At 37.5% G+C, this 18,662-nt stretch overlaps 1 protein-coding gene across 14 annotated transcripts in view; it reads left to right on the top strand.

Moving 5' to 3' along the window:
• SOX6 (SRY-box transcription factor 6) overlaps positions 1-18,662 on the top strand; it is a 492,935-nt gene that overhangs the window by 43,217 nt on the left and 431,056 nt on the right. Inside the window, exon 1 of one of the 14 annotated variants that reach the window (XM_087879458.1) lies at positions 650-734. The exons of the other annotated variants lie outside the window; for them this stretch is intronic. The gene's annotated coding sequence lies outside the window, so the exon portion shown is untranslated. Of the gene's footprint in view, positions 1-649; positions 735-18,662 lie in introns of those variants that run through there. 14 annotated transcript variants of the gene reach the window in all.

Below are 18,662 nucleotides of genomic sequence, written 5' to 3'. Positions count from 1 at the left end.
AGTTGTAAAATCAATAGGAATAGAGGAGCAAGTATTGGATTAGGAAGTAGTATGTGACTAGAATATTTCTCTCTATGAATTGAAAATTAAGAAACAAAAAGAAGGGAAAAATGTGTGCATTACACTGAAGCTTAGCAAAGGCCTTTAAGTTGAGATAGTTAAGAGACTCAAATAGGGATAAAACATAAATGTTTATGACCAACAACTAATTAGTTAAAAAAACTTTTAATATAATTAGATTATAGTTTTTCTAGGGGAATCTTCTCTGTTACTGAGTAAATTGGAAGAAATCTTGTTTCTGTGTAGCTTTCCACACATTTTTCAAATTTGTTACAGAAGGCAATATTAGATTGATCCAGATAGGGAATATAGTGAAAGGAGAACATTTATTTTTTGAATTCAAGCCATTTGGAAATACGATTTTTCTTATTTGAATGACATTTCAAAACTTTCAGTTTATTCTTTGCCAGTCGAAATGTATGTGAAAAATAAAACAAGGCGGGTGAATTATAATCCTTGAATTAAGATTGTGGAAAAAAAAGAATAATTTGTTCCCTACCCCACCCCAAACATATTAGAAATACCAGGTAAATGTTTAGATTTGTGGTCAGTGATTCATCTTATTATGTCTCCTTTGAATTTTTTGTAGCAAATGCCAAATTAGCAAGGATTTTTGCTGCACAGTGTGTGGCATCCTCCAAACCACACGTGGGACAGACTCTCTTTTGGAAAGGGTGAGTAACAGGTTGGCACATCTTTAATGGACGACCGTTGTTATAGGATCTAATGAATCCATTGCTTCTGACGAGACAACTAGTGAACAACTCTTTCTTGTTCAACTTCACAGACTCATCACTGTTTTTTTTAAATATATACCTATAAGAGTTCATGTTTTATATTACTATTATTATTATTATTATTATTATTATTATTATTATTATTATTATTATTATAAATTCTATCTAAAACTACAACAACAAAAAGATTCAGAGATAAAGCAGAAACCATAAAATCGTTAGTGATTTGTTTGTTTTGGAATTTTTAAAATATTTTTTATCGGTACAGAAAACTGATCTTGAATGCAAGCATACGTAATCTTTAAGGAGAAAAAGACAACAGGAATGAAACTCAGTGAGACAACAGTTCCATGCTTTGCATTGCATGGACTTGCTTTTGGGTTCAAACTTGGAAGATAATCTTAGGAAATATTTCTGTCTGAAATCCTGGACAATTACTGCTGGTCTATTTCACTGAAACTGAGTTAGATAATCCAACAGTCTGAGTATAATGTAGCATTCTCTTATCTCGGATATCTGTGTTGCATTTCAAGGATATTCCATTCCATACCTAAGGCCTATGAAGAACTGTTGCTTTCAAAGTCAGCTAAACTAGCAGTAGTAAATATATAACCTCTTCAGTAATCAAACCCATTACAATATTTTACTTCTCTCCATATTAGTTATAATTTAGGCAAAGTGATCAGGTTTAATAAAAAGTGATCAGGTTTAATTCCAATTTATTTAAAGATAAAGGTTTACATTAAACCAACAATAATTAATGCTGTTCAGTTGTGACCATCAATGTCACCTGAATAATAACTCTGTTTTTTAAACCTCAGTATTTTTGCTAACTCAATCCAGCAACAAAATGACGTTTATAACAAATAACATTATTTAGCAATTATGAAGTGCATTGGAATATTTAGAGCCTTTTAGATGTATATCCATGTGAATTAAGCATGTAAGATTCAATATTGTACTCAAAATTGTGGAAGATGTTGAGAGACTGAGTTACATCTAGTAAGTTTAAGGCAATGGTTGAAATCTGGACTTTCTGTCTACAGAACAGGTTACTTGGTTACTAGGGTAAGTTTAATATAAACACAGTCTACATAGCATACTCAGGAGAGGACATATGACTGCAAGTGGATAGGTGTGTGTGTGTGTGTTTGTGTGTGTGTGTTTGTGTGTGTGTGTGTGTGGGGAGGGCTACCTGTACACCTTCAGTTTACAAAGAAGGAGCACAGAATTCTCAAATATTAAATGATCAAGAACATGGTGCAGAGCAGTGGTGGGTTGCCCCCGATTCGCACTGGTTCTATAGAACCGGTAGTAAAACCGGCGGGAGGCTCCGCCCACTGACCCTGATGTCATCAAAATGCTTCTGTGCATGTGCAGAAGAGCGTGCGCGCGGCCCCATTGCAAACCGGTAGTAAAGGTAAGTAGAACCCACCCCTGGTGCAGAGATAGAATCATTTTATTGTACTGAAACCTTTTTAAAAATAGCCTAAAATTTGGGCAGACATTCAAAAATAAATTGTCAAAATCATCTTACCTGCTTTATTAAGGAAACTAGTAGTATTTTTTAATTCTTACCTTTTTTTAATCTTATATTTTCGCTGTTGCACTTTTATTGTGATATTAGCTGTCTTTGGAGTGGGCAGGATTTGAATTTAGTAAATAAATAAATCTAGAAGAATGATACCTTGTTCAGAAACAACTGCTTTAACCCTGCTTTAGCTGGACGTTTGGGGAAAGATTCAGATTTGGATAACAGTTTCTTGCTGGTCATTTTCTTCAAAACCTTTAGTGCTTTTCTTAAAACCTGTTCTCATTAAATTAAAATCAGTTGGCCTCTATTTCCAAGTGCTTCCCAAGAGATCTAAAAGGTATCAACTTTAAAACTTTTCCAGATCATTTTTGCCCCTCAGTGCTTTCCTTCTATTTTATAAATGAAAACTTTTTGGATTGTACTGCAGCAACCTATCCTCTCCACTCTTAAAATCAACATGAAGTGAAATTGTGCACACACATATTAAGAGGGCCAGTCTCCTACTCTCATTGCTCCAACCCTTCTAAGTGATGAGAGCAGCAAGCTTTCCCTTTAAAGAGCTCTAGCCTTCAGATTATTAAATTTGATATGGTGGCTCAGTAGTACCAAATCAATTGAATATTTATCACCTTTCGAAAGACTTTCCCTTTTCAAGGGAATCAATGTTCTTGGGCTGCTTTTCTTCTCCCTTCATTTATAATGCTAACCAGCAAAATAGGTAAGATTGACTATTAACTGGATTTCTTTTGAGCATTGAGTTTTGTATGTTTCTATATTTATTAACTCACATTTTAATACTGCTCATTTTACCTAAGAGAGTATGGGCAGCATACAATAAAAACATATCGCAAAATATAGAAGCCTAAATAAAAAACAAAATTAAAAGATACAGTTAACAATATTAAAAGTTAAAAATTAAAAAGTTAAAAAGGCGGAGAGAATACCTGCATGACAACTACCATCCCTAAGGTTGCCTAACACTCTTGATCCTCCATGCCAGTTGGCAAAACCAGGTCCTAACACTCTTTCTAAGGGCCACCTCTGGTGGTAAAGTGTTCTAAAGGGCAGGGACAACAGCAAAGAAGTCTCTTTTCCAGGATCCCACCAGGCAAAAAATTTTTGTGGGTAAAACACACCAAAGTATTCTAAAAGTGCTTTCAAAGCCCCAAAATCATCATCTGTCCCCTAAAATAAACCATAAAATAGTGAAAAACATCACCAAAAACCTGGATGAAAATAATTTTGCAACTTTTGAATGGAGTTCTGTTCATTAATCAAAGGATACACGTGACCTTGAAAACTCAGCTTTGCCCCCAGTCTGCAGTGTTCCAAGAAATGGCAGCAAACACTCACAGTAAAAGTTGTGGAAATAAGGTTATTAAATGACATGAAAGCTGGCAGCAGGCAAAAGAATCAGACTATTGAAGACCTGTATTTATTTTAAAGGTAGAACATTCTGTTTGTATGGCTTTTTTATTTGCTGTTTTAAGATCACTATGTTTCACTTGGTACATTCACAAAGTCCAGCTGTGAATAATAGCAATCATTATATGGGTGTAAATGGTATATTGACTTCATTTTTCTGAGGCTCTAACACACCTTCCTTGTTGGCAGCAGAAACCAATGAATGAGACGTTTTATTAAAACTAGTGCTGGTGGTTATAATCAAAGGTCAATGGTTAGCTCTCACTTTTCAGTCTCAGATTTGTCGAGATGTTTGATCAGGGCACCGCAATGAAATTATTATGACAAAGACTTTGTACTAGGCGGTATCTGTCTGACAAAACTTGAAAGTCTTCGCCGCAGTGATGCTGACAGCATGTGAATGCTGAAAGAATGTGCAAGAAATGTTATGTCTTACAGAAACCTTTACTAAGTATCATCTTCCTTTTGTGTTGCGTTTGAAATCATTTCAGTTGCTATTAAGGTACCAGTGAAAAGGTGTTCTATTGATTAAAGGTGGCATCCCCCACCCCTCTTGCATAGTACACTGTGTGCTTTAAGACAGTCTTCGTGGTACTCTCCTGTTCAGTCTCTCCCTCACACAGCAAGTTCATTAACATGCAGATAGGCAGTGATTGAAGGTGAGGCGCTTTTTACATTGGAGTTGTCTTGATATAATGAGCTTCTCTTTAATGTTAAAAAATGTTGCTACTTTCTTAAAAGGGCCTGTTTGTGAATTTCATTAAAATTAACTCTGCCTTCAAAGAACTTTAGTATTGTTCCTTTTTCTACAATTAACATTTTTTCTGATACACACATATATACACATAGAAAAGCGTAAATGTATACATTTATAAAAATGGGTATCTTTCCCCCCCCTCTTTCTTTGAAAGAGAAGAGCTGATATTAATGGGTAGATTCTGTATTATAATTAATGCCCCGTGTGGAAAAAGCTGTAGAGTAAAAGTAGGTTAGGTTGCTGGCACCTTTTTCCTTGGACAAAGAGAAAGTCTAGCCTCACAGGGGAGAAATAACTCCATTCCTTTGTTTTAACAAATCATATAAGACCAGAGAAGAAAATGAATTGAGGATAAAAAAAGCTGCAGTCAGGATGAGTATGAACATACTTCGTACTTTGTCATAATTCTGGTTTAAGAATCTGCCTTAAAAATAACAGAAAGTGAAGCAGTTCCCACAGAAAAGATATTCTGCAGAATTCAACATATTACTGTATTTATTTGTATTTTTATGAATGATGTGATGTTTAAGGTACTGGATTAAGAGCAGGGCAATCCAGGCCCTGTTTACTTTTAGCTGTAGAAATTTATTGGATGACATGGATTTTTTTGGCCAGTCACTCTTTTCCAGCCAATTTATCTGGGTGGATAGGGAGAAAGTAGGAGGAAGGAGCACTATGGATGTTGCCTTATGCTCTTGAATGAGAGGGATATATATATATATAAATCAAATACTGTAAGTACATGAATAAATTCCACCCCAGGGGCATGATGGCTTAGAGGTTAAAGACACTGACTTGTCAGCTGGAAAGCTGACAGCTTGAGTTCGAGACCTGAGTGCCATGTGACAGGGTGAGCTCCTGTTGCTTACCCCAGCTCCTGTCCACCTTGCAGTTCCAAAGCATGCAAATGTGAGTAGGTAAATAGGTACTTCTTTGGTGGAAAGGTAACAGTGTTTTATGCACCTCAGTCATGGTGGCCACAGAAGTATCTTTGGACAATGCTGGCTCCCTTGGCTAAGAAACAGAGATGTGCACTGACCTCGAGAGTCTGATATGACTGGATAGGGGAAACAGTTACCTTTACCTAAATTCCACCTCAGGGATTGTTCATTCAAAAACAAAAAGTATTTTCCTCCGTACCAAATTTGTGCCTCCTTTTTAGAACAAATACAGATAGAATGCAAGTTTTTCAAGCTTCCTAAAGTTATGCATCCTAATAATGTTAACTATTCAATTTCATAAACTTACAAAATTTCATAAACTTACAAAATTTATATTTCATAAAGTAGCATCACATCATTCCAGTAATTCTACTTAGTAGCATGAATCACTTCCCTTAGGCCAACGTTTCTACAGTAAATCCAATAAAGATATATGGCCATTGGGCTTCAGACACTTGGGCACAGGTAATTTAGTAATATTCTGTTAGGTTTATAGATTAAAATTATAGGTTTGTTTTGTTCTATACAATTCAATACGAAGTATTGAAACCATATATTCTTTCTGATTTCAGATTCTTGTAGTCTTTATATAGTTCTGATGAAGCTACCATACTGAAATATGTTTAGAAGCTCTGAAAATAATGTTTGTGTGTAGAACAAAGGTTGAATTACTTCTGAAGAAAATTTTTTTGTATCTTTCTGCCTTGAAATCTTTTAGTTAAATGGGAGCATTACAGAATAAATGATGGCTGTATGTATTACATATCGTCCTTTTCACATGACTTGCTAGATTTGAAAGACATCCATGAATTAAGTAATATAACCAGTGACACGAAGGTTGGATAACCAATGCTTAAATTTTTCCCTAACTTATTAAGAACTTATTATGGTTTCCTTAAGAGTTTTGAAACATTTCTTAATTGGTTTTCTAATTTTCTTGGCATTTAGCTTCAACTAATCAGCAGTTTAATTCATAATACAACAATAGCTTAAACATTATGCACCAGTCAAATAGTTCCAGGTAAAGATCTAGCTACATTATTCCATAATACTTGAATGATTTTCTGTCAGTTCAGTTTGCACTATAGTCATATACATGCTACACAGATGCACATATAGTTATCCATATCCATATCCATATACACATATTCACGCAGATTTAGGATACTTCTGATGATAGTTTTGCACAAGATTTCATACATTTGATTTAATTCTTTAATTTAAAAAAAAATGATTTGTTATATTCAGTATTCTAAATTACATCACTTGCCAGACAACTATGCAACAAGTTTTTTTTTACAAAACCGTATCTCATTTACTCAACTATATATTTCATGGTATGATTGTGAGCCATTTTCATATTTTTTCTGTCATCTCAGTTTCACCCATATCTATGAGAAGCCAACTTCTATTACTTAGGAAAAGGATCGGAAATAAATATAGTAAATAATCATTATGTTTACTGCTTTACATTGTCACTTTCAGCCTTGCCAATGGTCGTTTAAAGGAGTTTTCCCACATTATATACTGGTGCTATAAGGATTTCCTCAGTAGGAAGAGGAATTACAATGTGAGTTTGAGAAATTATATTACCAGGAATTGCATTGTGCTTGGTTTCTGAACTGTATCTCCTGAGGTTTGCTTCTTAATAAGTACCCTGATACTTCCAGGATTATTTCATAAGCATCTTCCAACATAGTTCAAGAATACTGTCAGGAAAAATGAAATGTTTCATTGAGTATTTATGGACTCTTGTGAATATTTAAATTCATTCTTGATGTTGCAGCTATTAATTGCATAGACGAAAGCTATCTTACTTCTGCAGCATAGAGATCTTCAATCTAGTAGCTGATCAACTGATTCCTGTTTTTTTATAATACAAGTATCTACAATACTGTAAATATGTATAAATACTAAAAGAACAGCCAAGCAAGTAGAAGGATCTCTAACATTTTGGGTATGGCATGAATATTGGAAATCTTGGAAATGTTACAGGTAGTTTCACAAAATGTCTATCAAGATGTAAATGGTCAGTCACGTTGAAATTAAAGACAAATAATTTACCAAATAATACATAGACAAGGGAATCTTAGCTTTATTGAAAAAACATACTTGTAAACCTGTAATTTTGTCCTCTTTTAGAAATCCTTTTTATAGCAAGGAAAACTGTTAAGTGTAGCTAGCAAGTTCTAATTCTAAAAATGTAATTTCAAAATGGTCTGTTTATGGTAATCTATGATAGAATTGAATCTAAATGTGTATTTAACTTGCTTTTGAATAAATTGAAACCTTTTCAGGTTTCCTTTTCTCTCATGGGAAGGTGAATCCAGAAATGTTTGTTGCAAAAGTCCCCACTGGACTAGGGAATTTTCTGACAATTTCTAAGGCACTTCTGTGCTTAGTGGCTTATCAATTCAATCATATTATTCTTCAGTAGTGATCTGTCAAGATTCAGAGATTCAGGAGTATGGGAACAGTTATGGAGTCTCTGAAAGATCTGCTTCAGAAGGCAATACTGCGTACTGTTGAAATGGAGTACTGTTTGCAGCCTTGGCATTGAGCATTGGGGTCCTACAATATATCCATCTTATTTAGGAGTTCAATCATGGCTATTGGGGGTGAGTTACTGGCCCCCACGGAGAGGGCTCGCAACTTGGGCGTCCTCCTGGATGCACAGCAGTCTTTAGAAGAGCACATGATGGCCGTGGCCAGGGGGGCTTTTCATCAGGTTCGCCTGATTCGCCACTCTTTCTGGATTGGGACTCCTTACGCACAGTCACTCAGGCACTCATCACTTCCCGCCTGGACTACTGCAATGCTCTCTGCATGGGGCTCCCCTTGAGGAGCACCCGGAGGCTCCAACTGGTGTAGAATGCGGCCGCGCGGGGGATTATGGGAGCGATGGGGCGCTCCCATGTGACACCCCTCCTGTGCGAGCTGCATTGGCTCCCGGTGGTCTTTCGGGTGCACTTCAAGGTGTTGGTTACCACCTTTAAAGCGCTCCATGGCATAGGGCCTGGGTACGTACGGGACCGCCTTCTGCCGCCGATAGCCTCCCACCAGCCAGTTCGCTCCCACAGAGAGGGACTCCTCAGGGTGCCGTCAGCCAGGCAATGTTGACTGGTGACCCTCAGGGGGAGGGCCTTCTCTGTGGCAGCACCTGTCCTCTGGAACGACCTGCCCCCGGAGATACGTAGGATACCAGATCTCTGTGCTTTTCGCCATGCTCTCAAAACTTTCCTATTTCATCAAGCTGGGCTGGCGTAACCCCCCCCCTTAGATATTTTTAATTGTAAATGGATTTTAGTCGGGAGGTTTTAAATTTTGGGCCAAAATTTGTTTAATTCTTTTAAAATTTAAAATTTTGTATTGTGATGTTTTTTATTCTAGGCTGTGCACTGCCCTGAGTCCAGCAGGAGAAGGGCGGTATAAAAATTGAATAAAATAAAATAAAATTTATTATATAATCTCATGACTTTCAGAAGAATATTTATGTTTGTAGCTTGAAAGTTCTTTGCAATGAGTTTGTATTTAGTGTTTTTTCTAAAAATTATATTTCAGCTTTTAAATCTTAGGCATCGTAACATGCATTCAAGGTGATCTGTTTTCCAAGAGAAATAAATGAATTAGGGACTATGGATCTTTCAGAGGATTTACCAAGCTGTGGACTCCCCTTCTAATGACCTTCTATAGGTTGATCAAATCTGTACTAAATAATGTTTCATTGGTTTAAATCACGGGTGTCAAACTCGCGGCATCATATTGTCGTCACATGATGTTTCACAATGTTTTTCCCATTCACGGAGCTGGGGTGGGTGTGGCCTGCATGTGATGCATCCAGCCTGCAGGCCGCCATTTTGACACCCCTGGATTTTAAATTGTGGTAGTTAAAATGTTATTGTTATGCATTTTAGTATAATTTTCTTCCTGCTATTTTAACATTTTAAAGGATGCTTTATTTATAACCAATTCACTATTTAGTTTTTAGCTTATGTTGCTCTCCAACTTGAACAACTATTGAGAAAAGGCAGGATGTAAATGTGTTAAGTGACTTGGGACAACCATAGTGGAATTTGACTACCAAGTGTCACATAGGAAAAAATAATCATGTTCAAACTTCTTACATTCACATTAGTTTAGGCAATTATGATTAAAGTGAGTAGCCCCTACTAAATGAAAAAAGAGGAATGAAAGATGAGCCACCAGCTGTGGCTGCTCTTCACATATAATTGGTAATATTGGGTCTTTTCCCACTGCTGAACTAAAGTAATATCTGCCCATCTTTGATTAGGCAGCCAACACTGGTGGCATAAAATTGGCTGCCTCCATTCTAATGTCTCTCCTGACTCTATTGTGTCTGTTTTGAGGCACTGAAGAATGGTGTTGTCTTGATATATGAGCCTGCTAGCCATTCTAGCCAAGGTCATTGGTTTTATCTTCTGGCACACCTGCTATGCTCCTTTAGCGCAATCCCAACCATCAGCGAGAACATCCATTGCAGCAGGAATAATGAGAACCTGACTTCAGGACTCTGTGTGACCCCTCTGCCTGGTTTATCTGTCCCTCCTACCTTGCCCTGTTTTGGGTACATTGCTAGCTAATTTAGCACTGGCAGCTTGGATATCAAAAATGGTGAATTCAAGAGAAATGCAACTAATAAAAGTTTATTAATGAAATTCCAACAAACACAGCATTGGAGATATTCCTCTCAGACTACCATGGTCAGCCAAACGGAGTGGTAAGGAGAAAATGCTATGGCATCTTCTCATAAAGGGGTTGCCTTAATGGAGTAGGATTTATCCCCAATCTTCTCTCCATCACTTGGAATGCTCACCCTGGTCTGGGGAAGAGTAACCTGATAATAATATATAATAAAAGGAAAGGAAAAGTATCTATAGGCATTGATATAGAATCCACATAGAAAGGTACACAGTAGTGCAAGCTGCTTGGTGGTGAGGCAGAAACCCTGCGGGAGATGAAAGCAGATAGGTACAGGTAGTCCTCGACTTACAACAGTTCATTTAGTGACTGTTCAAAGTTACAGCAGCACTGAAAAATGTGACTTGTGACAGTTTTCACACATACAACCATTGCAGCCTCCCCATGGTCACATGATCAAAATTCAGATGCTTGGCAACGGGTTCATATTTATGATGGTTGCGGTGATCCCATTTTGCGACCAACTGACAATCAGAGTCAACGGGGAATCCAGATTCACTTAACAAACGTGTTACTAATTTAACAATTGCAGTGATTCACTTAACAACTATGGCAAGAAAATGGGGCAAAGTGACTTAACAAATGTTTCACTTAGCAACATAAATTATGGGCTCAATTGTGGTCGTAACCTGAGGACTACCTGTATTAACTTATTAAGTCAGAGTGGGGTGGGGGGGGAAGGGCTTATTAGTTTATGGCTTGCGCTTGGCAAGCAAGTAGTTTACCTCCTTAGAAATCAGCTTTGGAAAAGTGGGCTTGTTGAAGCACTCTGCCTTCCTGGTGTTACTTGAAAAAGCAACTTAATCATAGAGCAGAATATTTATTTATTTATTAGATTTATTTACCACCCATCTCGTCTCAGTAGGACACTGAATCCTCAATAAAGATACGTTTGGAAAGAAAATAGCCTCAAAGAGGAGGAAAGGAGGCCGTGTTATAATTGTTCCGTTATTTCAGCCCACGGAGCCTGATAACTAACCGGCTGCTATGTAGCCACTCTCCTGCTTTAGATGGGGAAATGATGAAACTGGCAAATACCAACAAAACATCTCTCAGAAAAACACATTTCAAAACACTGTTAAAGTCTACTTGCACAACATGCCCCTTTTCTTTTTAAAATAAATAGTGGAGGCCTGGTCTCTGCTCACCTTTTTGGAAACCTGGAGTTAACTTGGGGTCAGAAACCAATGAGGTAGGAAATGACAGACATGAAAGAAACCTAGGAAACAAATAGGTAATAAAGAAGGACAATACCTCAAACACAAGTTTGAGCATACTGGTCAAATAGTGATCACCAGACTTTGCCAAGATATGGTGAATTGTAACAGATTTATTTATTTATTTATTTATTTATTTATTTATTTATTTATTTATTTATTTATTTATTTATTTATTTATTTATTTATTTATTTATTTATTTATTTATTATTTATTTATTTATTTATTTATTTATTTATTTATTTATTTATTTATTTAAATTTGTATACCGCCCTTCTCCTAGTGGACTCAGGGCGGTGCACAGCCAGAACTAAAACACATACCAATACAAAATTTAAAATTATTAAAAGAATTACATACTTTGGCCCAAATTTAAAACAATTCGAATTAAAACCCATTGACAGATTAAAAGCTAAAAAACTAAAAAAAACTAAAAAAAGGGGGGGGGGTTCATGCCAGCCCTGCTTGATGGAAAAGAAAAGTTTTCAGGGCACGGCGAAAGACCCGGAGATCTGATATCCTTCTTATCTCTGGGGGCAAATCGTTCCAGAGGGCAGGAGCTGCCACAGAGAAGGCCCTCCCCCTGGGGGTCGCCAGCCGACATTGCCTGGCTGACGGCACCCTGAGGAGTCCCTCTGTGTGGGAACGTACTGGTTGGTGGGAGGCTATCGGCGGCAGAAGGCGGTCCCGCAAATACCCAGGCCCTATTTTACACCCTTTGAGGCTGTCATAAGGTGGTGTTGGGTTAAGGAGAGAAAATACTAGTTTTAAGCGATACATCTAATGACGATTTAAAAATGTTTCACTTGGGTGCTGGAGATGAAGTAATAATCTTGCAAGGCCAAAGAGAAGAATTAGTGTTGAGAGTACATGCTTGTGCTATTATTAAGTAAAAGCAGAGATAGTCTATCTAGGGAAAACAGTTTTCTCTGTTCCTAGGAGTTATCTGTAGAATTTAGAACTTGGTCTTCTTGAGTTCTAAATCTTAAAAGATTTCTGCAGGTAGAAAAGGCTTCCTGCTGCAATCAGTTGGCTTGTGGACGGTGCGGAAACGACTGTAGTTATGGGTTTATGTTCTCTTCATGTATAAATACTATATACTTAAATAACCTTTTTGAATGGAGACTGGGAAAAAGACATTAGATGCATCTGTTTTCAAAATATGAACAATTAAAAAAAATCTATGATAGCTGTTTTTGGAATTGTTACATTGAATTGTCATTTTTTCTGAACTGTGTTTATTCATTTCTCTGAAGACTTTTTAAAGCTTTGAAGACAAAAGAAGCTATTAAACTGATTGTAACAGAAATTCCTAGCTGTCAAAAATTATTCTGTAACAAATTTGGCTGTATTTAAACGCTAAAAGTCTATTTTCATGCTTTGATACAGTCAATAACTTGCGATAAACTACATCAAAAAGTAGCTATGAATTGATGAGAAAAGGAGATTGAGCTATTTATATTGACAGTTTTTGATACTTGAAAGAGAGGCAAGTTCTAGAAGAGATTTATAAATGTGGCTTTGAACAAACTTGGAGCCTCTGGGTCTGCACCTGGAAAGAATTTTACTAACTTTCCAGCATTCCTACCAGAAAATATCACATAAGTGAGAGAATAGAAGACACAGAAGTTAATTATAAGTAGTCTTTATTTTGGACAAAATGTAGTGCTTTATGAAGGAAGAAGGGTATTTTGGCAACATGTCCCACATACAGAATATTCTTCACAAGAAAATGCTATAATCCCTTAATCACTATGGTGTTATGGAATGGATTTCATGCGATACATTAAGATGTGCATTATTCTCTTTAGGATCAAAGCTCTGACAATGCCTACCCTTGTGCTTAAAACGTGAACAACCCATCTAATGTTAAAAGTGTATGTGGCTGAAACTAATTAAACTTACTATTTGTTCTTGGTGATTTTGCCTGCTTTTCTTAATGCAATGTTTTGTAGTTCTGATAACTACCCTGATATCTTTTTGCAAGGATATGGAATCTATGCCTACCAGTGACCTCTTTTGCCTGTCACTTTTCTTGTATGAAGGGAGAGTTAGGGTTAGGGTTTAATGGAATTTAGAATTAATTCACTTTTGGGAAGTGATAAAGAATTATTCATGGCAGTGAACGGCTAGCACAGTGGCCCACCAAACAGGATTTATTTTTAGTAATTTGTGACAATTATATATTCACAATTTTTCATCTTCAACAGTTATTTAAGTCAACTTCTTAGGTTAATAATTTTGTTAATCTAATTACTGCAATGCAGGTTAGAGGCAATAGTAATGGGATCTATTTCCATCCCCATCCTCAGAGGTGTCATATATAAATGATATCATTGTGATTCTTTCTAAGTCAGAATGTCACCTTCCCATTGATTCTGATCTAGCATGTTGTGGTTTCTCACTTCTGGTTGAAAACAATAAGTTTTCAACTTATTGTTGAAAAAAGTTGAAAAAAAGGTTCTGGAGTTTTCTCAAAAGAATATATATACATATATACATATACATACATACATATATATGTATATCACCTTTTTGACAACTTTTTTCAACAATACATACAGTACTATAAAATATTCTTACTTGAATTTCTACTATCTGTATGGAACTCCAGTCAGCCCTATTAATGACAAGGCCCACAGGCCCTTTGACAGGGAGCTTTGGTGCTGACCTCACATGGACACTGTCCTGTTTGCTATTTGTGACACAGGAGCTTTGTGAATTTTAGGGTGAGCTGATTCTGCATTTCTTCCCACACATGCACTTGGAATTCTTTAGTAGATTTCACAGTAACTTTATTAGAGAAGGTAATCTTAATTTTTCTGGTTAGTTTCACATTTTTTGTTAAAATAAAATACCTGGCCTGATTTTTACTCTTTAGCTCATGTGTTGCACTGAATTCTTTCCTCTCCTCTCCTTCCAGCAAGTTATTATTTTCTTCCCAAGCACACATATGCAGCTCTACACAATACATCCATGGTTCTAGCTGGTGGGAATATCCATGGTTCTAGCTGGTGGGAAGAGTGCCTGGCTGAAAAGCTATGTTGTCATGCAATCGTCATACCCAGGGGTCAGCAACCTGCGGCTCTGGAACTGCATATGGCTCTTTCATGCCTCTGCTGCGGCTCCCTGTCACTCAAAATATGCGTCACAACAGCCAATGTGCGACATCCGCTGGCATACGATTTATTGAGGTTTTCAACCCCCGGTAGGCCAACCATGGATAAATCCAAGAAAAGAAAAGTTTCTGAAGAAAACAGAATGTTTAATTCAACTATGCTAGTTTTGTGGCTGCTCAAGAAATAGTCAGGCACGAGAAGTGTTTTGTGGCTCCCGGTGTTTCTTTTCTGTTGAAAACAGGTCCAAATGGCTCTTTGAGTGTTTAAGATTGCAGACCCCTGGTCATACCTTTCCATGGAAATTTATATGCAAAAAATTTATGCCTTTGTGACCAGCTTGAACTTTCTGGAGAATGGGTGGAAGAGCTCAGAGTACCAAAGTCATAAAGGAAAGAGAGTCATTCACTGCATTCACTGTAATGCTCTCTACATGGGGCTCCCCTTGAGGAGCACCCGGAGGCCCCAACTGGTCCAGAATGCGGCCGCGCAGATGATTATGGGAGCAACGTGGCATTCCCATATAACACCTCTCCTGCGCGAGCTGCACTGGCTCCCGGTGGTCTTCCGGGTGCACTTCGAGGTTTTGGTTACCACCTTTAGAGTGCTCCATGGCTTAGGACCTGGGTACTTACGAGACCGCCTTCTGCCACCAGTAGCCTCTCACCAGCCAGTACGCTCCCATAGAGAGGGGCTCCTCAGGGTGCCGTTGGCCAAACAGTGTCAACTGGTGGCCCCCAGAAGGAGAGCCTTCTCTGTGGGGGCACCTGCCATTTGGAATGAGCTCCCCCCGGAGATATGGAGGATCCCGGATTTACGCACTTTCCGCCGTGCCCTCAAGACATTTTTATTTCAACAGGCTGGCCTGGCCTAACTTCCTCTTAATTGTTAATTTTAAATTTGTTTTAAAACAATAGGGTTGCTTTAATCTGTATGGGCCAAATTATTTAATGTGTTTTTATATGGTTTTTTTAAATTTTGTATTATGTGTGTTTTATCTTTTGGCTGTTCATCGCCCTGAGTCCTCCGGGAGTAGGGCGATATATAAATCCAAAAATAAAATAAAATAAAAATAAATTCATTTTGCTCCCATCTGTGTTGAGTATTGGTGAGGGACATCTATCGTTAGGGGAGCTTGGCAGGGCTAATTGTTGATTTTTATATTCCTCTTTTGGCCAGGCCTGTCTTTACTGTTCTGAGGTTGGCAGGAGTGAAGATGATCACATGGTTGAGTCCAAGTGGTTTGAAGGGATTGTGAAATCGAAGCAGTGTGATATGGAAGTGACCTTAGCTGTCTGTGTAAACTGACTGCTGTTATAGTCAATTTATATGTCACAACTAAGTAAGGAAGCTGGCAAACTCTCATGCTCAGGAAAACAGCTTTCTCATGTTTAGGAAAAGTAAAAATTGGTGTTTGGCAGCTTTTCCAAACCTGTTTCTCCAGCTTGTTGGATTCCTGCCTTCCTGTAGCATGAGGGGAGCTGTGCTTCAACATATTTGAAGATAATCTTGAGGAAATGTGATGTAGCCTATGATGAAGAAATATGGGAGCTATAAATAACTACTTGTTTGGGTTAATGCTTCCTTCCCTTGCTAATAAACACCAATTACGGCTCTTTGACATGTTGGCTTTCTAATATAAATTTCAGTATAACACAAATATATTTAAATGAGGTAAACTTTTTAGATAAACTTTAAATGACATCTGTAAAATGAGAATTTCTCTCTCTCTTTTTGTCTAAGTTGGCTTAGACGACTTAGAACTACGCCGACTTCAGTCTGACCTAAGCATAGTACATAAAATTATCTGCCACAATGTCCTTCCTGTCAATGACTACTTCAGCTTTAACCACAACAATACACGAGCAAATAATAGATACAAACTCAAGGTAAACTGTTCCAAACTCGATTGCAGAAAATATGATTTCAGTAACAGAGTGGTCAATGGCTGGAATGCACTACCTGACTCTGTAGTTTCTTCCCCAAACCCCCAAAACTTTAACCTTAAACTGTCTACTGTTGACCTCACCCCATTCCTAAGAGGTCTATAAGGCGCGTGCATAAGTGCACCAGTGTGCCTACCGTCCCTGTCCTAATATTCCTTTTTTACTTATTCTTTTCGTGTATTCAAATTATTTTATATTTTTACCTGTTATCTTATATATGCTTGACAAATAAACTTATGATTATTATGAAAAATGTATAAGGTCAAAATGATAAGCTTGTATCAGCCCCAATTGGCAGAGTATACAGCTTGGGCCTATCAGCCTGTGAAAGAGCTTGTTCCTTAGAACTATATGCAAGGATGAATTTCTGGGCTATTTTACACCACAGCTAAATTATGTTTCTACTTTAGCTTAGTCCTGGGATTTGGACATGGCCCTTAATTGCTTCTAGGTCATCATAATTTCATATTACTCTAATGACAAGAATTGCTAAATAGCTCTGTCACCTTATTGACCATCTAAAGTGCTTAAGATTTTGAAGTGGACCAATATATTTAGATTCGTCTAGACCAACGTTTTAAATTGCACTTCAAAAGGACTGTTGAGAAGTTGAGCCTTGATTTATAACATTTATTTTCTAAAGTAGCAACCGCAGAAATAATCATAGCACTGAAGCCAGCAGCAGTATTTTGAAAAACTGGGAGCTAATGTTTAAGGTTATATATGGCCTATGTATGGAGAGATATGTTCCTGCAGTGATATATTTTTATTGCTAGCTTCTGTTTTTATTAAGGGTAATGAAAACCTTGTGTCTGCGCCTGTGAACAAAAGTAATGTGACCTTCCTCATGACCCACCTGTTGTGCTTTCACAATTGATAATAGTAACCTCATGTTAGGGTGATCTTAGAGGCTAACACTGAACACCGCAGAAAATAAGATTTGCCTTTATTTTGTTTAAAAATCTGGAACTGTATTTGCTTTCTATTTGAAATGAAAGGAACGGAAAGTAACATATCAAAGAAAAGAACTGTGAATGAAAGCAAATATTAATCTAACGGTTTAGTTTTCCCTATTTAGGTAGACCCTTCTTTCCGTAGCTTCTCCTTGTAGCAGAGAAGATTATAGATTCTTAATGGGCAGTTCACAGCCCACTTGTTGGTGTATCCTTATTCAGTTCTTTTAGATAGCTATGTGTTGCTCCCTGCATGCCTACAGCAATAAAGCAAAATGTTAAAACGGGAAGGGAATAAACACTTCTAGTTATAGTAACTGAAAAATAGAAGCGTCAGTTTTATTACATAGAATATAAACGTGTACTAGAGGTAGTACTGAGATCAAGGTAGGGTCTCAGCGACTTCACCCAATCAGATAAGTTTCATGTCATTTTTTAAAATTAAGTATTATTAAATTAATTGAGATGACCAAATCCTACAAAAGTTCAAAGATTTTAGTGTTTTTGCATGAGGGTCTTCTATGTTTTCAACGTTCTTGACTGAGACCACATCTTTTTATCTCTCTCTCTCTCTCTCTCTCTCTCTCTCTCTCTCTCTCTCTCTCCTGTCTCTCTCTCTCTCCTGTCTCTCTCTATTTTCTATCTCTATCTTCTCTCTCTCTCTATCTTCTCTCTTTCTCTCTTCTCTCTCTCTCTCTCTCTCTCTCTCTCTCCTATCTCTCTCTCTTCTATCTCTCTATCGGGGAGGGGAGGAGAGTGGACGGGGAGAGGGAGAGGGAGAGGGAAAGGAGAGGGAGAGGGAGAGGGAGAGAAGAGAAATGTGAGTGTTCAGTAAGACTCACCCACGGGTAAGAAAGCAAAGCAATAGCAGTTTCTTTCCTGGGACAGAATAGTAGGAAGGGAACACAACAATACTGAAATTTTCCATGGAAGACGAGGTCTTGGAGTCTGAACTGAATATTTTACAAGCTGTGGCTAAAGCTTTTTGGTCAGGACAAGATTCTCTTAAGCTGCTTGATAATAATGGAGCCTGCATGAACCTAGGAGAACATAGAAGAGAAGCTTAAGGGTGCAGAGCAGATATCTATTAAGTGACAGAAAGCTATCTTCTTGTGTACAGTAGATCAGGACTGGGTCAGAGATGTTTACAGGATTTGTACCAAATGTCAAGTTGACAAAAGGAAATACATGATCTGACTTTCTTTTATGGAAGACTAAAGGCAAGAATATCCACTATGTTCTTTTTCAATAAGAAA

This window comes from Pantherophis guttatus, chromosome 1, assembly GCF_059756535.1.
Source record: "Pantherophis guttatus breed Tessera chromosome 1, ASM5975653v1, whole genome shotgun sequence".
Classification (NCBI taxonomy): Eukaryota; Metazoa; Chordata; class Lepidosauria; order Squamata; family Colubridae; genus Pantherophis; species Pantherophis guttatus.
This window is presented reverse-complemented; position numbering and strand designations above follow the sequence as displayed.